Source organism: Ovis canadensis, chromosome 1 (genome assembly GCF_042477335.2).
Source record: "Ovis canadensis isolate MfBH-ARS-UI-01 breed Bighorn chromosome 1, ARS-UI_OviCan_v2, whole genome shotgun sequence".
Classification (NCBI taxonomy): domain Eukaryota; kingdom Metazoa; phylum Chordata; class Mammalia; order Artiodactyla; family Bovidae; genus Ovis; species Ovis canadensis.
In genome coordinates this window covers 113,599,838-113,618,957 of record NC_091245.1, presented here as the reverse complement: position 1 = coordinate 113,618,957, position 19,120 = coordinate 113,599,838, and the positions used below count along the sequence as shown (strand labels likewise).

The window sequence follows — 19,120 nt, the reverse complement described above, 5'->3', positions numbered from 1 at the left end:
CACTTCCCCTCCGAAGGACACAGTCCTTGAACAGACGTGAAACCCTTTGGGGATAGACCAGCCGAGACGGGGCCAAGAGGAGACTGTGCTGGAGGATCACCCTCGCGCAGAGTTCCTAGGGGAAGACGGTGACAGGGTGGGGAGAGGGATGGAGTGGATCCTGGATAGACAGTTTGGAGGGCGCTCTGTGTGTGTGTGTGTGTGTGTGTGTGTGTGTGCACCCGAGTGCCCACCTTTGGTTACGAGTGGGGGAGGGAGGCCTGGGTAAATCTTGCCTCAGTCCAGTAGGATTGAGAGCTGTGGTCAGGCAAGGGAAACAGCACGATGGTCGGGTTGTCCTCCCTGGCAGGCATCGCTGCCCCCGGGCGACTGAACTGCTACCCATGCCTCCCGGGCGCCGTGGTCCGCCTCCCAGAGCCCACTCAAGACCAGAACCCTCTTGGAGTCGCCAGCGGCACACGGGAGTCACAGCCAGCCCGGGACCTGGCGCGCACTGGCCAAGCCGCCCAGAGAGGTGGCTGGCATGAGAGACACGACAAGGCAGGCGGTCCGTGGCCACGGCCCCCACTCCCAGAGGCAGATCCCCCTCGCTCACCTTCGGCTGTGGCCACCGCCCCTGCCGCTGCTGGCCCCCAGCTGGCGACCGCCACAGCCCACGCCCCTACCCCCAGCCCTACCCCCACCCCTACCGCCGCCGGCCCTATCCAAGCCCACCTCCTCACCACCACCCACAGCAGGAGAACCAGCACAAGCCCAGGAGCATCACCGCCACCACCAGGGGCAGCAGCCGCAGCCCCTCAGGAGGGAGGGAGGCGGGGGGTGGGGTTGGGGGGGGGGGCTGGTGGATGGGAGGCCTCAGGCGCGTCGTTGTGGAAGCGGCGCGAGGTTGCCACTGCGGCCAAAACCTTTGCCCCGCGGGACGGCGGAGGTGGCCTGAATCGTGCTGGGGCTGGACGGGCAGGGTCCCGGGGGCCTCTGGCGCAGCGCTGAGCAAGCGTAGGCTAAGAAAAGGGTGGCAGGGTGTCCAGCGAGGACGTGGGCAGGTGGCAGGCGGAGAGGAAGAAGAAAGGCTTCCCTGACCGGGAATCGAATCCGGGCCGCGGCGGTGAGAGCGCCGAATCCTAACCACTAGACCACCAGGGAGCGTTAGGGTTCAGGCCTCACCTGCTCCTGGTGAGCCCCGCGCCTCCATGCCACCCGCCCGTGCCACCTTGCTGCCCACACCCGGCCTTTGCAAGTGCAGCCGCCTGCCCTGCCGTGCCGTCTTGCTTTCAGCACCCTCAAAACACTGCGCGCGCCGCCGGCTTCTCGCACACACGCCAAAAGCCGCCGGCCAGCGGGCTGGCTCCCTGCTCCCACCTCTCTGTCCCCCGAACGCCCCTGCCGGGAGAGTGCTGGAACTCAGCAAAAGGTCGGCCCGCTGCGTTGGCCGGGAATCGAACCCGGGTCAACTGCTTGGAAGGCAGCTATGCTCACCACTATACCACCAACGCTCCACAGCCCGGGCGGCCGCCAGACGCCGGCCCCGGGCTCGCCCCAGCATACTCTCGCCGCCGCCTCCGCATCCCTGCCCCGACGCCCCGTCAGCCGGAGGCTTGCGCCGCCGCCGCCGGCGCTCCCAGCAGCCACGCGGCGCCCCGAGCGCGCCAGCGCCACGCGGTCGCCGGGAATCCACCGGCCGCACCGCCCCAGGGCGGCGCCCCCGCGGCCTTGCGGTCCTCCGGCCCTTCGCTCCCCGCCGCGGCCCGCCAACGCCTCCCCGCCCTCACCCCCGGCGGGCAACGCGGGGCACGCAGCTTCCAGCACCCAGCTGGCCAAAGCGCTACTCCACCGGGCGCTGGGCGAGGCCACTTCCCACGACGACAAGGGGACACGGGACCCACCTGCCTGCACGCGGCGGGGCCGTCGCGAGCCTACGAGCCCACTCAGGCAGCCACTGGGGGTCGGCGCGTGGGCGGGCGGCCGGCCGGCCGCCAGATCCGGCTATGGTCGGGCAAGGCCGTGGGGTCGCCAAGGAGGCCCTCGCTCCGCCGTGGCGACCGTGCGCCCGTCGACGACAAAGGGCTCAGGCTGGAGCGCTGCACGGGCAGAGGGGGTCGCCGGGAGCTAGGCCGGGCACCGCCGTCGGCGGCGCCCTGGCGCCTCGCCCAAAGACGTCGGGAGGAGGCGAAGGGCCCTCGGGGGCCTGGCGGCAGGACAGAGAGCGACCGCGGCCACCAAAAAGGGTGTGTTGCCTCCCCGTCGGGGAATCGAACCCCGGTCTCCCGCGTGACAGGCGGGGATACTCACCACTATACTAACGAGGACGGCGGCGACCGTCCTGCCGCCCGGCCGCCCTCGGGCTCTCGGGCTGCCTGCCCACGCCTCCCCTTGCCCAGCACGGGCCGCCGGCCACCACGGGTCCCGACCCAACCGCGCACCAGACCAACCGCCTCGGTCACAGCGGCAGCCCGCCACCCCGACAGGGACCCGGACCCCCGGGGCACTGGACCCTCCCCAGCGCGCCGCCTCTTGCCTCCAACGCGGGCGTTCCGCCGGGAGAAGGGGGCGCGAGAAGGCAAGCGGGGCTGCGACGACACGGTGGGCGCGCGCCGGCCGGCGTCGGGCCAGGACAGGCGCGGGTGGGGAGGGGCCGGCCCGCCCAGGGCCCTCTGGGTCCGCGGCGCGAGCGGCGGCGGAGCCAGGCGCCTCGGCCGGCCGCCGCGCGCCGGCTCCGTCGACCCCCACTCCGGACGCCCGCCCGCCTGCCTGCCTGCCTGCCTGCCTGCCTGGCGTGGCGCCGCCCACGGCCCGCCAAGGGCGCCGGTGCTCGCGCCGCGTCGGGTCCCAGCCAGGCGAGCGGCCACGCGCCCAGCCAGGCCCGCCGTCAGGATGGCCGAGCGGTCTAAGGCGCTGCGTTCAGGTCGCAGTCTCCCCTGGAGGCGTGGGTTCGAATCCCACTCCTGACAAGCCAGCCTTTTGGCCCGCCGGACAAACGCACCCGTCCTCCGCGCGCCACTGCCTTTCTCCACACACGCCCTCCCGCCGCCACCTGCACCCCCACAGAAGGCACCTTCAGTCCTTCTCAGCGCATCTTTCCTCGCCAGCTGGCTGCAGCTGCAGCTGCTGCTTTTCCTGCCTCCCTGCCTCCCCCTGGCCCACACTCGCCCACCCTCCCACTTCCACTCCCACAGCCCCGCCGCGCCCCGCCCCCGGCCGCGCCGAAGCACGCAGCCCCGCGGCGGGTGGCAAGCCCTCCTCCCTTCGCCGGCGCTCCGACTTCTGCCCGGGGAACGGCCTACTCGCCCTCGCAGCCTTGCTTCCACGGCTGCCCCCGCCAGCTCTCCCGCCAGGCCGGCACCCCGTCCTCCGCGCCCGCCCCGCCGGCCCGCCTGCGCTCCCCAGCCACAGCGAGGCGGCCGAGCCCCCGCCTTGCCCGCCAAGGGGCTGCCGCGTGCCCTCGACCCTTCTCCGCCGTGCGTTCTTGGCCGGGCCGCAACCTGCCTGCCGCCCGCCCTGGACGCGTGCCATCCAGCCTTCCTGCTGGCCAGCGCACACCGGCCTTCCTTGCACGAGTCCGTCCCGGGAAGGGTGCTCCGCTGGGGAGGGAGCGGAAGCCCTGCGTGCCCGTCCAGCCCACCCCCCGGCGCCCGCGCCCCCGACCTCGGCGCCACGGCGCCCGTTCCCGTGGGAAGCCGCTGCCCCGGCCGGAGCCAAGCCCGCCCTGGCGCGCTCCCTGCCTCTCAGCCCGCAGTCCCCGAGCCAGGAGCCGCGCTGCCAAAGGGCCCCTGCTCACCACCACCACCCCGTCAGAGCCGGACCCCGGGAGCGCGGTCGGCCAGAGCGCGGGAGCCAGGCTCACACGCCTTTGGGTCCCTGGGCCTGAGCGCGGGTCTAAGGATGGGATGGCGGGGGGAGGGCGGGTAGGGGGCGGTGGCGGAGGCGCTCGGAGGCGTCGCCCTCCCGCGCTCGCGCTTCTCGCACAGACCGAGCCCGGCGTCCCTTCCCCCGCCCGCTCTCGCACGCCCCACCCCGGCACGGCCGGAAAGCCAGCCCGCCAGAGGGACTTTGGGTCGGGACCCGGCGGTCGCTGAGAGGCACGTCTGCGCGCGGCCGCAGCGACCACGCAGCGCCTGCACCTGACAGGGATCCCGGCGCCGGGCAGACGGCGTCGGCTCCCGGCGCCCTCACGCGACACCGACAGGGTCGCGGCGGCCGTGGTCGGCGCAGAAGGCGCGGGACGGGCCGCGTGGGCCCGCGTCCCGTCGCCCCGGGCTCCCTCCGAGAGCGGCGCGCCCCGGGGTCCTGCACGTGCCCGGATCCTGTCTTACAGGTCGCCCGCCCGTCGTCTCCCGCTGCAACGGGGCAGAGAGATGCCCACGGGCGAGCAGTGAGCAGCGGCGGGCGGGTGGCGGCCAGCGCCTGAGGGGCAGCGACGGGCGGCGCTGGCCACCGGTGCATGGGTGGTTCAGTGGTAGAATTCTCGCCTGCCACGCGGGAGGCCCGGGTTCGATTCCCGCCCCATGCAGCCCCAGCGTCCCCTTTTGGTCCCACGGTGCGGCCCCAGAGCCCAACTAGGTCTGCCCGCTGAAACGCGCTCGAGGCAGCGCTCCTGCAAACGCTGGCTGGCTACCTGCCGCCCGCTGCCTCTCCCACACAGACGCCCAGGACCCCTCCCCACCTCACCCACAAAAGGCCCTGCTGCCAAGCCTTCGTGGCCCCAAACCCTGCGGGCTCAGCCGCCCGTGCGTCCAGGCACCTTTCTTGTGTTTGCTCGCGTCCTCACCCGGACCCAGCCGAGGGCTCGGGGACTGCACTGGCAGGAATACCCCACCGCTGGCAGCCGCCCGCACCACACTTCATCTTTCACAACGTCCGTCTCCAAGCTCCCTGCCTCACTCTCCCCACACTCCGAGAGAAATCAATCACACTACGTTTGCACAGCCAGGAGCAAGGGAGCTGCCACATCTGGCAAGCATACCTCCCTTTTGCCTGCAGGGTCCCTGGACCACGTCTTGCAGGACGAGTTCCAAAGAAGTCCACCAGCTGCCGGCCCTCGCCCTCGGGCCTGGCCTCGGCAGAAACAGGTTTCCAACAGCAACGCCCTCACCGCCTCAAACACCACCCCTTCCCCCTGAAACCCTCTTGCGCGCCTCACCTCAGCATCAGCCCTGCCCCAAGAGCACCCCCACCTCAGCCTGCAGCCTCACCGTCCCCCTACTCCCCCACATGCACCCATCCCACCCCCAGCTCCCCGCCTCCCCCATCTCCACACACCCCGCCCCCCACGCCCCGTTCCTCCCTGAGCCGTTCCAAATCCCACTCTTGCCAAGGAACCTGCCTTTGCATCTGTCCCACTGGCCTGCCTCCCCCCACCCCCCGCTTCAAGCCACGGCCTGCTCCTTTTTCTGCTTCTTCGAACACAAGTAGAACGGATTCACATTCCTGGGTGAGTCTCAGGTGCCCGGCAAAGTGATTCAGTCCCCTGTTCTTTGCCAGGTGGTCTTCCAGTGTAGGTGAAGGCGAGATACAGATACACTTCTCCTGCTACAGAGGAAAGCTCTGTTGCTCTTCTACTGTAAGCACAGTCTTTCCTATCTCTTGATCCGACTTCAACTTCGTCCCTCCCTGCCTTTCCCCTTGGGTAGCCCTATGTACGTTTTCGGGGTCTCCAGGTCGCTTTCCCCTTTGCGCATAGATTCGTCTGTATTCGTCGTTAAGAGTCCACAGAGCTTTCTCCCGATCCAAGCGACTCACTTCACTGAGCGGACCCTTCTGTGGGTCCGTCTGACCTTGCGGCCCATGGCGATGGCGGCTCCTTCTTGAGGGCTGCGTCATATTCCACGGTACAGATATCCCTCACCTTCTTGTGCCGGCCACGTGCCGACGGGCACTTGGGCGTTTCCCGCGGGTCTCGGCTCCGGCACAGAGGGCTGCGGTGACCCTGGGGGATGCCTGCATCTCTCCCCATTAGGGGTATTTGTCGTCTTTTCCCGACGCGTGCCCAGGGTTGGCTTTCCTGGATCATAATGGAAGCTCTTCTTTTTCCTATTGCTGGACTGATCCTCGACTGACTGACTTCGACGGAGTAGCACTTGTCCTGGAAGCGTAGTTGATCTACAACCTGGTGTGCGTTTCCGCTGTACAGCGTTGGGGTTCAGTCCTGTCTGTGGGTGGGTGGGGGGGGGGGCTCATGTGTTCAGCTCGTTTCCATTGCGGGTGATGACAGCATATGGGATCTCATTCCCTGCGGTATCCCGCGTGTCCTTGTTCCTCCTCCCCTTCCTACGCAGTACTGGTACGGTTGATCCGTTGAGCCCGGCTCCTCATTCATCCCTCGGTCCCTGACTGCGCCCTTGGGAAGCCCCAAGCGGCTTTCCTGTGTCTGAGAGTCTGTGGCTGGTTGGCCCAGGGATTCATTTGTACAACACTTTAGAGTCCACCCATCCGTGACCTTGTCTGTTTGACTTCCCTCACCAAGGGTAATATTCTGCAGCTCCAGCCGCCGTTGCTGCCAGTGACACTATCTGCCTCTTGTGGACGGCTCGGTGACATCCCATTCTCTCCCTTTCTCTGATACTGCATCTTGGTGGCTGAGCCTTTGGGGATGGGCACTAGGGTTTTCTCCACGTCTCGGCTATGGCAAACGGTGCTGCTGTGACTGTGGGGGTTGCATGTGTCTTTCCGAATGAAGAGCTGCGCCTTTCGTGGATATGTACCCAGGGTGGGGTTGGCATAGCTCACCTGTTTTCCGCTGACTTCATTGCCTGCTGAGTTAGTTTTCTTTTGAAAGCTTACTCCGACGTCGTAGTCACGGTTGTTGCGGAAGTACAGTGGATTCCCAATATTGTGCTGGTTTCCGGTGGACCGCAGTGTGATCCTGTTTTGCTTGTGCAGATCTCGAGTGTCATATATGGTTTCAGATTCTTTTCCACTTGAGGTTACTCCAGGGCACTGACGCTGATTCCCTGTGTTGAACTGGATAACCTTGGCGCTTCTCCCTTTAGACAGGGTCCTGCGTATCTGTGCGTTGCAGCTCCCCAGTCATCCCTCCAGCGCTGCCTTTCCGCTTGCGTTACCCTAAGGTGGGTTTCTGCGTGAGTCGGTTTCTCCTGGCAAATAGCTTCGTTTTGTATTATTTTCCATGCTCCACATGCCTCGGTCCAACGCGGTCTGACATTCTCCGCCGAGTGTAAGAGTCTCCAGCTGCATCATTGCTTGTGACAACTGGCAATTCTTGACGTGTTTCTGATGCCTGAGTGATGGCGCCATGCTGCATCGATGCCACCCCTTCTTGGGCCCGCCGTGTGTGGCTGGGCGCTGGGGTTTGCTCCGTGTACGGGCCCTGGCAGGCGGTGCTGCCGAGGCGGTGGCGGTGTCCGGACCCTCAGACCTCCCCGAGGTTTGCCCTCTGCGGGCGTGTGCCCTGGAGGGCTGACTGTGCCCGGTCACATGGGAGCTCTCCTTGGCCCTCATGAAATCACAGCCACCTGCGCTGCCAGCCACCCCCGCCCCATCCCACCCTGAGGCCCCAGCAGTGTCACCCCCGACACTGGACACTCCCTCCCGATGGGTGGTGACTTTGGTCTCTGGGGCGGTACGGTGGGCCCACCCATCTCGGACCGGGTCTGGCCCCCAGCTGGCGCTGGCGCTCCGTTTCTGTCCTTCGCTTGCCTGCGTCCTAGCCTCCGCCCAGAGCCACAGCCCGCCGCCGAGCCTGAGCAGCCTGTGGCACCGAGCACCAGTGTGGCTCGCCCCCGCTCACCCGCCACCCGACCCAAATGGAGTGCTCACCCGCCATCTTCCTCACGCCACAGCCCCGTCACTGTCACGGCCTGCCCTCTGCCTTTCCCGCCAGACTCCAGGCTCGGCCCCACCTCCCCACCCAACATCCCCCTGGAGCTCGGGCTATCCCTCACACGTCCTGCCCTGGCCTGCCCTGCCCTGGCGTTCACCAGTGCGGGCCTCCCTCTGGCTCCGCAGCCCCAGCCCAACCCCCACGCCCACCCCTACCTACCGCAGATCCGTCCCAGCCTCTCACATGTGCCTGGCACGGCTTCGCCGCCGCGCCCATGCTTCTGTAGAGGCCCTGCTCGAGTGGCCTGCCGATCTTTCGGCCAGGTCCCCGAGAGCCCCACGCCGCCCCTTCCCGCCGGCCGTCCATGCAGACGCCCCGACCAAGCACCCCGGGGCCTGCCTCCCAGCTCCCTGCTCGCCGCCGCGCCCTCTGCTCGCGATCGCCCTGCCCGGGTCCCTGATCCACGTGGGGCGCCCACCAGCCATGGCCCCAAGCACCTTCCTCCGATACTCTCCCCCATGCACTCTGACGCCCACAGCCCCGGCAGGGGCCTCGAGGAAACCTCCTTTGGCGACGGCAAGCACACGTCGGGCCACGGGGACTCCTTTCCCACAGGGCACTCGCCTTTGTGCCATCGCACCCGAGTGTGCCGCCCTCGCCGCACGTTGGTGCCTTTCGTCTGCCGTCCACTTCCCCTCCGAAGGACACAGTCCTTGAACAGACGTGAAACCCTTTGGGGATAGACCAGCCGAGACGGGGCCAAGAGGAGACTGTGCTGGAGGATCACCCTCGCGCAGAGTTCCTAGGGGAAGACGGTGACAGGGTGGGGAGAGGGATGGAGTGGATCCTGGATAGACAGTTTGGAGGGCGCTCTGTGTGTGTGTGTGTGTGTGTGTGTGTGTGTGCACCCGAGTGCCCACCTTTGGTTACGAGTGGGGGAGGGAGGCCTGGGTAAATCTTGCCTCAGTCCAGTAGGATTGAGAGCTGTGGTCAGGCAAGGGAAACAGCACGATGGTCGGGTTGTCCTCCCTGGCAGGCATCGCTGCCCCCGGGCGACTGAACTGCTACCCATGCCTCCCGGGCGCCGTGGTCCGCCTCCCAGAGCCCACTCAAGACCAGAACCCTCTTGGAGTCGCCAGCGGCACACGGGAGTCACAGCCAGCCCGGGACCTGGCGCGCACTGGCCAAGCCGCCCAGAGAGGTGGCTGGCATGAGAGACACGACAAGGCAGGCGGTCCGTGGCCACGGCCCCCACTCCCAGAGGCAGATCCCCCTCGCTCACCTTCGGCTGTGGCCACCGCCCCTGCCGCTGCTGGCCCCCAGCTGGCGACCGCCACAGCCCACGCCCCTACCCCCAGCCCTACCCCCACCCCTACCGCCGCCGGCCCTATCCAAGCCCACCTCCTCACCACCACCCACAGCAGGAGAACCAGCACAAGCCCAGGAGCATCACCGCCACCACCAGGGGCAGCAGCCGCAGCCCCTCAGGAGGGAGGGAGGCGGGGGGTGGGGTTGGGGGGGGGGGCTGGTGGATGGGAGGCCTCAGGCGCGTCGTTGTGGAAGCGGCGCGAGGTTGCCACTGCGGCCAAAACCTTTGCCCCGCGGGACGGCGGAGGTGGCCTGAATCGTGCTGGGGCTGGACGGGCAGGGTCCCGGGGGCCTCTGGCGCAGCGCTGAGCAAGCGTAGGCTAAGAAAAGGGTGGCAGGGTGTCCAGCGAGGACGTGGGCAGGTGGCAGGCGGAGAGGAAGAAGAAAGGCTTCCCTGACCGGGAATCGAATCCGGGCCGCGGCGGTGAGAGCGCCGAATCCTAACCACTAGACCACCAGGGAGCGTTAGGGTTCAGGCCTCGCCTGCTCCTGGTGAGCCCCGCGCCTCCATGCCACCCGCCCGTGCCACCTTGCTGCCCACACCCGGCCTTTGCAAGTGCAGCCGCCTGCCCTGCCGTGCCGTCTTGCTTTCAGCACCCTCAAAACACTGCGCGCGCCGCCGGCTTCTCGCACACACGCCAAAAGCCGCCGGCCAGCGGGCTGGCTCCCTGCTCCCACCTCTCTGTCCCCCGAACGCCCCTGCCGGGAGAGTGCTGGAACTCAGCAAAAGGTCGGCCCGCTGCGTTGGCCGGGAATCGAACCCGGGTCAACTGCTTGGAAGGCAGCTATGCTCACCACTATACCACCAACGCTCCACAGCCCGGGCGGCCGCCAGACGCCGGCCCCGGGCTCGCCCCAGCATACTCTCGCCGCCGCCTCCGCATCCCTGCCCCGACGCCCCGTCAGCCGGAGGCTTGCGCCGCCGCCGCCGGCGCTCCCAGCAGCCACGCGGCGCCCCGAGCGCGCCAGCGCCACGCGGTCGCCGGGAATCCACCGGCCGCACCGCCCCAGGGCGGCGCCCCCGCGGCCTTGCGGTCCTCCGGCCCTTCGCTCCCCGCCGCGGCCCGCCAACGCCTCCCCGCCCTCACCCCCGGCGGGCAACGCGGGGCACGCAGCTTCCAGCACCCAGCTGGCCAAAGCGCTACTCCACCGGGCGCTGGGCGAGGCCACTTCCCACGACGACAAGGGGACACGGGACCCACCTGCCTGCACGCGGCGGGGCCGTCGCGAGCCTACGAGCCCACTCAGGCAGCCACTGGGGGTCGGCGCGTGGGCGGGCGGCCGGCCGGCCGCCAGATCCGGCTATGGTCGGGCAAGGCCGTGGGGTCGCCAAGGAGGCCCTCGCTCCGCCGTGGCGACCGTGCGCCCGTCGACGACAAAGGGCTCAGGCTGGAGCGCTGCACGGGCAGAGGGGGTCGCCGGGAGCTAGGCCGGGCACCGCCGTCGGCGGCGCCCTGGCGCCTCGCCCAAAGACGTCGGGAGGAGGCGAAGGGCCCTCGGGGGCCTGGCGGCAGGACAGAGAGCGACCGCGGCCACCAAAAAGGGTGTGTTGCCTCCCCGTCGGGGAATCGAACCCCGGTCTCCCGCGTGACAGGCGGGGATACTCACCACTATACTAACGAGGACGGCGGCGACCGTCCTGCCGCCCGGCCGCCCTCGGGCTCTCGGGCTGCCTGCCCACGCCTCCCCTTGCCCAGCACGGGCCGCCGGCCACCACGGGTCCCGACCCAACCGCGCACCAGACCAACCGCCTCGGTCACAGCGGCAGCCCGCCACCCCGACAGGGACCCGGACCCCCGGGGCACTGGACCCTCCCCAGCGCGCCGCCTCTTGCCTCCAACGCGGGCGTTCCGCCGGGAGAAGGGGGCGCGAGAAGGCAAGCGGGGCTGCGACGACACGGTGGGCGCGCGCCGGCCGGCGTCGGGCCAGGACAGGCGCGGGTGGGGAGGGGCCGGCCCGCCCAGGGCCCTCTGGGTCCGCGGCGCGAGCGGCGGCGGAGCCAGGCGCCTCGGCCGGCCGCCGCGCGCCGGCTCCGTCGACCCCCACTCCGGACGCCCGCCCGCCTGCCTGCCTGCCTGCCTGCCTGCCTGGCGTGGCGCCGCCCACGGCCCGCCAAGGGCGCCGGTGCTCGCGCCGCGTCGGGTCCCAGCCAGGCGAGCGGCCACGCGCCCAGCCAGGCCCGCCGTCAGGATGGCCGAGCGGTCTAAGGCGCTGCGTTCAGGTCGCAGTCTCCCCTGGAGGCGTGGGTTCGAATCCCACTCCTGACAAGCCAGCCTTTTGGCCCGCCGGACAAACGCACCCGTCCTCCGCGCGCCACTGCCTTTCTCCACACACGCCCTCCCGCCGCCACCTGCACCCCCACAGAAGGCACCTTCAGTCCTTCTCAGCGCATCTTTCCTCGCCAGCTGGCTGCAGCTGCAGCTGCTGCTTTTCCTGCCTCCCTGCCTCCCCCTGGCCCACACTCGCCCACCCTCCCACTTCCACTCCCACAGCCCCGCCGCGCCCCGCCCCCGGCCGCGCCGAAGCACGCAGCCCCGCGGCGGGTGGCAAGCCCTCCTCCCTTCGCCGGCGCTCCGACTTCTGCCCGGGGAACGGCCTACTCGCCCTCGCAGCCTTGCTTCCACGGCTGCCCCCGCCAGCTCTCCCGCCAGGCCGGCACCCCGTCCTCCGCGCCCGCCCCGCCGGCCCGCCTGCGCTCCCCAGCCACAGCGAGGCGGCCGAGCCCCCGCCTTGCCCGCCAAGGGGCTGCCGCGTGCCCTCGACCCTTCTCCGCCGTGCGTTCTTGGCCGGGCCGCAACCTGCCTGCCGCCCGCCCTGGACGCGTGCCATCCAGCCTTCCTGCTGGCCAGCGCACACCGGCCTTCCTTGCACGAGTCCGTCCCGGGAAGGGTGCTCCGCTGGGGAGGGAGCGGAAGCCCTGCGTGCCCGTCCAGCCCACCCCCCGGCGCCCGCGCCCCCGACCTCGGCGCCACGGCGCCCGTTCCCGTGGGAAGCCGCTGCCCCGGCCGGAGCCAAGCCCGCCCTGGCGCGCTCCCTGCCTCTCAGCCCGCAGTCCCCGAGCCAGGAGCCGCGCTGCCAAAGGGCCCCTGCTCACCACCACCACCCCGTCAGAGCCGGACCCCGGGAGCGCGGTCGGCCAGAGCGCGGGAGCCAGGCTCACACGCCTTTGGGTCCCTGGGCCTGAGCGCGGGTCTAAGGATGGGATGGCGGGGGGAGGGCGGGTAGGGGGCGGTGGCGGAGGCGCTCGGAGGCGTCGCCCTCCCGCGCTCGCGCTTCCCGCACAGACCGAGCCCGGCGTCCCTTCCCCCGCCCGCTCTCGCACGCCCCACCCCGGCACGGCCGGAAAGCCAGCCCGCCAGAGGGACTTTGGGTCGGGACCCGGCGGTCGCTGAGAGGCACGTCTGCGCGCGGCCGCAGCGACCACGCAGCGCCTGCACCTGACAGGGATCCCGGCGCCGGGCAGACGGCGTCGGCTCCCGGCGCCCTCACGCGACACCGACAGGGTCGCGGCGGCCGTGGTCGGCGCAGAAGGCGCGGGACGGGCCGCGTGGGCCCGCGTCCCGTCGCGCCGGGCTCCCTCCGAGAGCGGCGCGCCCCGGGGTCCTGCACGTGCCCGGATCCTGTCTTACAGGTCGCCCGCCCGTCGTCTCCCGCTGCAACGGGGCAGAGAGATGCCCACGGGCGAGCAGTGAGCAGCGGCGGGCGGGTGGCGGCCAGCGCCTGAGGGGCAGCGACGGGCGGCGCTGGCCACCGGTGCATGGGTGGTTCAGTGGTAGAATTCTCGCCTGCCACGCGGGAGGCCCGGGTTCGATTCCCGCCCCATGCAGCCCCAGCGTCCCCTTTTGGTCCCACGGTGCGGCCCCAGAGCCCAACTAGGTCTGCCCGCTGAAACGCGCTCGAGGCAGCGCTCCTGCAAACGCTGGCTGGCTACCTGCCGCCCGCTGCCTCTCCCACACAGACGCCCAGGACCCCTCCCCACCTCACCCACAAAAGGCCCTGCTGCCAAGCCTTCGTGGCCCCAAACCCTGCGGGCTCAGCCGCCCGTGCGTCCAGGCACCTTTCTTGTGTTTGCTCGCGTCCTCACCCGGACCCAGCCGAGGGCTCGGGGACTGCACTGGCAGGAATACCCCACCGCTGGCAGCCGCCCGCACCACACTTCATCTTTCACAACGTCCGTCTCCAAGCTCCCTGCCTCACTCTCCCCACACTCCGAGAGAAATCAATCACACTACGTTTGCACAGCCAGGAGCAAGGGAGCTGCCACATCTGGCAAGCATACCTCCCTTTTGCCTGCAGGGTCCCTGGACCACGTCTTGCAGGACGAGTTCCAAAGAAGTCCACCAGCTGCCGGCCCTCGCCCTCGGGCCTGGCCTCGGCAGAAACAGGTTTCCAACAGCAACGCCCTCACCGCCTCAAACACCACCCCTTCCCCCTGAAACCCTCTTGCGCGCCTCACCTCAGCATCAGCCCTGCCCCAAGAGCACCCCCACCTCAGCCTGCAGCCTCACCGTCCCCCTACTCCCCCACATGCACCCATCCCACCCCCAGCTCCCCGCCTCCCCCATCTCCACACACCCCGCCCCCCACGCCCCGTTCCTCCCTGAGCCGTTCCAAATCCCACTCTTGCCAAGGAACCTGCCTTTGCATCTGTCCCACTGGCCTGCCTCCCCCCACCCCCCGCTTCAAGCCACGGCCTGCTCCTTTTTCTGCTTCTTCGAACACAAGTAGAACGGATTCACATTCCTGGGTGAGTCTCAGGTGCCCGGCAAAGTGATTCAGTCCCCTGTTCTTTGCCAGGTGGTCTTCCAGTGTAGGTGAAGGCGAGATACAGATACACTTCTCCTGCTACAGAGGAAAGCTCTGTTGCTCTTCTACTGTAAGCACAGTCTTTCCTATCTCTTGATCCGACTTCAACTTCGTCCCTCCCTGCCTTTCCCCTTGGGTAGCCCTATGTACGTTTTCGGGGTCTCCAGGTCGCTTTCCCCTTTGCGCATAGATTCGTCTGTATTCGTCGTTAAGAGTCCACAGAGCTTTCTCCCGATCCAAGCGACTCACTTCACTGAGCGGACCCTTCTGTGGGTCCGTCTGACCTTGCGGCCCATGGCGATGGCGGCTCCTTCTTGAGGGCTGCGTCATATTCCACGGTACAGATATCCCTCACCTTCTTGTGCCGGCCACGTGCCGACGGGCACTTGGGCGTTTCCCGCGGGTCTCGGCTCCGGCACAGAGGGCTGCGGTGACCCTGGGGGATGCCTGCATCTCTCCCCATTAGGGGTATTTGTCGTCTTTTCCCGACGCGTGCCCAGGGTTGGCTTTCCTGGATCATAATGGAAGCTCTTCTTTTTCCTATTGCTGGACTGATCCTCGACTGACTGACTTCGACGGAGTAGCACTTGTCCTGGAAGCGTAGTTGATCTACAACCTGGTGTGCGTTTCCGCTGTACAGCGTTGGGGTTCAGTCCTGTCTGTGGGTGGGTGGGGGGGGGGGCTCATGTGTTCAGCTCGTTTCCATTGCGGGTGATGACAGCATATGGGATCTCATTCCCTGCGGTATCCCGCGTGTCCTTGTTCCTCCTCCCCTTCCTACGCAGTACTGGTACGGTTGATCCGTTGAGCCCGGCTCCTCATTCATCCCTCGGTCCCTGACTGCGCCCTTGGGAAGCCCCAAGCGGCTTTCCTGTGTCTGAGAGTCTGTGGCTGGTTGGCCCAGGGATTCATTTGTACAACACTTTAGAGTCCACCCATCCGTGACCTTGTCTGTTTGACTTCCCTCACCAAGGGTAATATTCTGCAGCTCCAGCCGCCGTTGCTGCCAGTGACACTATCTGCCTCTTGTGGACGGCTCGGTGACATCCCATTCTCTCCCTTTCTCTGATACTGCATCTTGGTGGCTGAGCCTTTGGGGATGGGCACTAGGGTTTTCTCCACGTCTCGGCTATGGCAAACGGTGCTGCTGTGACTGTGGGGGTTGCATGTGTCTTTCCGAATGAAGAGCTGCGCCTTTCGTGGATATGTACCCAGGGTGGGGTTGGCATAGCTCACCTGTTTTCCGCTGACTTCATTGCCTGCTGAGTTAGTTTTCTTTTGAAAGCTTACTCCGACGTCGTAGTCACGGTTGTTGCGGAAGTACAGTGGATTCCCAATATTGTGCTGGTTTCCGGTGGACCGCAGTGTGATCCTGTTTTGCTTGTGCAGATCTCGAGTGTCATATATGGTTTCAGATTCTTTTCCACTTGAGGTTACTCCAGGGCACTGACGCTGATTCCCTGTGTTGAACTGGATAACCTTGGCGCTTCTCCCTTTAGACAGGGTCCTGCGTATCTGTGCGTTGCAGCTCCCCAGTCATCCCTCCAGCGCTGCCTTTCCGCTTGCGTTACCCTAAGGTGGGTTTCTGCGTGAGTCGGTTTCTCCTGGCAAATAGCTTCGTTTTGTATTATTTTCCATGCTCCACATGCCTCGGTCCAACGCGGTCTGACATTCTCCGCCGAGTGTAAGAGTCTCCAGCTGCATCATTGCTTGTGACAACTGGCAATTCTTGACGTGTTTCTGATGCCTGAGTGATGGCGCCATGCTGCATCGATGCCACCCCTTCTTGGGCCCGCCGTGTGTGGCTGGGCGCTGGGGTTTGCTCCGTGTACGGGCCCTGGCAGGCGGTGCTGCCGAGGCGGTGGCGGTGTCCGGACCCTCAGACCTCCCCGAGGTTTGCCCTCTGCGGGCGTGTGCCCTGGAGGGCTGACTGTGCCCGGTCACATGGGAGCTCTCCTTGGCCCTCATGAAATCACAGCCACCTGCGCTGCCAGCCACCCCCGCCCCATCCCACCCTGAGGCCCCAGCAGTGTCACCCCCGACACTGGACACTCCCTCCCGATGGGTGGTGACTTTGGTCTCTGGGGCGGTACGGTGGGCCCACCCATCTCGGACCGGGTCTGGCCCCCAGCTGGCGCTGGCGCTCCGTTTCTGTCCTTCGCTTGCCTGCGTCCTAGCCTCCGCCCAGAGCCACAGCCCGCCGCCGAGCCTGAGCAGCCTGTGGCACCGAGCACCAGTGTGGCTCGCCCCCGCTCACCCGCCACCCGACCCAAATGGAGTGCTCACCCGCCATCTTCCTCACGCCACAGCCCCGTCACTGTCACGGCCTGCCCTCTGCCTTTCCCGCCAGACTCCAGGCTCGGCCCCACCTCCCCACCCAACATCCCCCTGGAGCTCGGGCTATCCCTCACACGTCCTGCCCTGGCCTGCCCTGCCCTGGCGTTCACCAGTGCGGGCCTCCCTCTGGCTCCGCAGCCCCAGCCCAACCCCCACGCCCACCCCTACCTACCGCAGATCCGTCCCAGCCTCTCACATGTGCCTGGCACGGCTTCGCCGCCGCGCCCATGCTTCTGTAGAGGCCCTGCTCGAGTGGCCTGCCGATCTTTCGGCCAGGTCCCCGAGAGCCCCACGCCGCCCCTTCCCGCCGGCCGTCCATGCAGACGCCCCGACCAAGCACCCCGGGGCCTGCCTCCCAGCTCCCTGCTCGCCGCCGCGCCCTCTGCTCGCGATCGCCCTGCCCGGGTCCCTGATCCACGTGGGGCGCCCACCAGCCATGGCCCCAAGCACCTTCCTCCGATACTCTCCCCCATGCACTCTGACGCCCACAGCCCCGGCAGGGGCCTCGAGGAAACCTCCTTTGGCGACGGCAAGCACACGTCGGGCCACGGGGGCTCCTTTCCCACAGGGCACTCGCCTTTGTGCCATCGCACCCGAGTGTGCCGCCCTCGCCGCACGTTGGTGCCTTTCGTCTGCCGTCCACTTCCCCTCCGAAGGACACAGTCCTTGAACAGACGTGAAACCCTTTGGGGATAGACCAGCCGAGACGGGGCCAAGAGGAGACTGTGCTGGAGGATCACCCTCGCGCAGAGTTCCTAGGGGAAGACGGTGACAGGGTGGGGAGAGGGATGGAGTGGATCCTGGATAGACAGTTTGGAGGGCGCTCTGTGTGTGTGTGTGTGTGTGTGTGTGTGTGCACCCGAGTGCCCACCTTTGGTTACGAGTGGGGGAGGGAGGCCTGGGTAAATCTTGCCTCAGTCCAGTAGGATTGAGAGCTGTGGTCAGGCAAGGGAAACAGCACGATGGTCGGGTTGTCCTCCCTGGCAGGCATCGCTGCCCCCGGGCGACTGAACTGCTACCCATGCCTCCCGGGCGCCGTGGTCCGCCTCCCAGAGCCCACTCAAGACCAGAACCCTCTTGGAGTCGCCAGCGGCACACGGGAGTCACAGCCAGCCCGGGACCTGGCACGCACTGGCCAAGCCGCCCAGAGAGGTGGCTGGCATGAGAGACACGACAAGGCAGGCGGTCCGTGGCCACGGCCCCCACTCCCAGAGGCAGATCCCCCTCGCTCACCTTCGGCTGTGGCCACCGCCCCTGCCGCTGCTGGCCCCCAGCTGGCGACCGCCACAGCCCACGCCCCTACCCCCAGCCCTACCCCCACCCCTACCGCCGCCGGCCCTATCCAAGCCCACCTCCTCACCACCACCCACAGCAGGAGAACCAGCACAAGCCCAGGAGCATCACCGCCACCACCAGGGGCAGCAGCCGCAGCCCCTCAGGAGGGAGGGAGGCGGGGGGTGGGGTTGGGGGGGGGGGCTGGTGGATGGGAGGCCTCAGGCGCGTCGTGGTGGAAGCGGCGCGAGGTTGCCACTGCGGCCAAAACCTTTGCCCCGCGGGACGGCGGAGGTGGCCTGAATCGTGCTGGGGCTGGACGGGCAGGGTCCCGGGGGCCTCTGGCGCAGCGCTGAGCAAGCGTAGGCTAAGAAAAGGGTGGCAGGGTGTCCATCGAGGACGTGGGCAGGTGGCAGGCGGAGAGGAAGAAGAAAGGCTTCCCTGACCGGGAATCGAACCCGGGCCGCGGCGGTGAGAGCGCCGAATCCTAACCACTAGACCACCAGGGAGCGTCGGGGTTCAGCCCTCGCCTGCTCCTGGTGAGCCCCGCGCCTCCATGCCACCCGCCCGTGCCACCTTGCTGCCCACACCCGGCCTTTGCAAGTGCAGCCGCCTGCCCTGCCGTGCCGTCTTGCTTTCAGCACCCTCAAAACACCGCGCGCGCCGCCGGCTTCTCGCACACACGCCAAAAGCCGCCGGCCAGCGGGCTGGCTCCCTGCTCCCACCTCTCTGTCCCCCGAACGCCCCTGCCGGGAGAGCGCTGGAACTCAGCAAAAGGTCGGCCCGCTGCGTTGGCCGGGAATCGAACCCGGGTCAACTGCTTGGAAGGCAGCTATGCTCACCACTATACCACCAACGCTCCACAGCCCGGGCGGCCGCCAGACGCCGGCCCCGGGCTCGCCCCAGCATACTCTCGCCGCCGCCTCCGCATCCCTGCCCCGACGCCCCGTCAGCCGGAGGCTTGCGCCGCCGCCGCCGGCGCTCCCAGCAGCCACGCGGCGCCCCGAGCGCGCCAGCGCCACGCGGTCGCCGGGAATCCACCGGCCGCACCGCCCCAGGGCGGCGCCCCCGCGGCCTTGCGGCCCTCCGGCCCTTCGCTCCCCGCCGCGGCCCGCCAACGCCTCCCCGCCCTCACCCCCGGCGGGCAACGCGGGGCACGCAGCTTCCAGCACCCAGCTGGCCAAAGCGCTACTCCACCGGGCGCTGAGCGAGGCCACTTCCCACGACGACAAGGGGACACGGGACCCACCTGCCTGCACGCGGCGGGGCCGTCGCGAGCCTACGAGCCCACTCAGGCAGCCACTGGGGGTCGGCGCGTGGGCGGGCGGCCGGCCGGCCGCCAGATCCGGCTATGGTCGGGCAAGGCCGTGGGGTCGCCAAGGAGGCCCTCGCTCCGCCGTGGCGACCGTGCGCCCGCCGACGACAAAGGGCTCAGGCTGGAGCGCTGCACGGGCAGAGGGGGTCGCCGGGAGCTAGGCCGGGCACCGCCGTCGGCGGCGCCCTGGCGCCTCGCCCAAAGACGTCGGGAGGAGGCGAAGGGCCCTCCGGGGCCTGGCGGCA

General features: G+C 68.4%; 12 non-coding genes across 12 annotated transcripts; 4 read left to right on the top strand and 8 right to left on the bottom strand.

The window, feature by feature from the left end:
- Positions 1-1,071: 1,071 nt before the first annotated feature.
- Positions 1,072-1,143, bottom strand: TRNAE-CUC (transfer RNA glutamic acid (anticodon CUC)). The gene has a single exon. It is a non-coding gene; the product is annotated as a tRNA-Glu (tRNA).
- Positions 1,144-1,421: 278 nt separating this feature from the next.
- On the bottom strand, positions 1,422-1,493 carry TRNAG-UCC (transfer RNA glycine (anticodon UCC)). The gene has a single exon. It is a non-coding gene; the product is annotated as a tRNA-Gly (tRNA).
- Positions 1,494-2,234: 741 nt separating this feature from the next.
- Positions 2,235-2,306, bottom strand: TRNAD-GUC (transfer RNA aspartic acid (anticodon GUC)). The gene has a single exon. It is a non-coding gene; the product is annotated as a tRNA-Asp (tRNA).
- Positions 2,307-2,865: 559 nt separating this feature from the next.
- TRNAL-CAG (transfer RNA leucine (anticodon CAG)) lies at positions 2,866-2,948 on the top strand. Its single transcript has one exon. It is a non-coding gene; the product is annotated as a tRNA-Leu (tRNA).
- A 1,488-nt stretch (positions 2,949-4,436) lies between these two features.
- On the top strand, positions 4,437-4,507 carry TRNAG-GCC (transfer RNA glycine (anticodon GCC)). The gene has a single exon. It is a non-coding gene; the product is annotated as a tRNA-Gly (tRNA).
- Positions 4,508-9,535: 5,028 nt separating this feature from the next.
- On the bottom strand, positions 9,536-9,607 carry TRNAE-CUC (transfer RNA glutamic acid (anticodon CUC)). Its single transcript has one exon. It is a non-coding gene; the product is annotated as a tRNA-Glu (tRNA).
- A 278-nt stretch (positions 9,608-9,885) lies between these two features.
- Positions 9,886-9,957, bottom strand: TRNAG-UCC (transfer RNA glycine (anticodon UCC)). Its single transcript has one exon. It is a non-coding gene; the product is annotated as a tRNA-Gly (tRNA).
- A 741-nt stretch (positions 9,958-10,698) lies between these two features.
- TRNAD-GUC (transfer RNA aspartic acid (anticodon GUC)) lies at positions 10,699-10,770 on the bottom strand. The gene has a single exon. It is a non-coding gene; the product is annotated as a tRNA-Asp (tRNA).
- Positions 10,771-11,329: 559 nt separating this feature from the next.
- TRNAL-CAG (transfer RNA leucine (anticodon CAG)) lies at positions 11,330-11,412 on the top strand. The gene has a single exon. It is a non-coding gene; the product is annotated as a tRNA-Leu (tRNA).
- Positions 11,413-12,900: 1,488 nt separating this feature from the next.
- Positions 12,901-12,971, top strand: TRNAG-GCC (transfer RNA glycine (anticodon GCC)). The gene has a single exon. It is a non-coding gene; the product is annotated as a tRNA-Gly (tRNA).
- Positions 12,972-17,997: 5,026 nt separating this feature from the next.
- On the bottom strand, positions 17,998-18,069 carry TRNAE-CUC (transfer RNA glutamic acid (anticodon CUC)). Its single transcript has one exon. It is a non-coding gene; the product is annotated as a tRNA-Glu (tRNA).
- A 278-nt stretch (positions 18,070-18,347) lies between these two features.
- Positions 18,348-18,419, bottom strand: TRNAG-UCC (transfer RNA glycine (anticodon UCC)). The gene has a single exon. It is a non-coding gene; the product is annotated as a tRNA-Gly (tRNA).
- Positions 18,420-19,120: the final 701 nt, after the last annotated feature.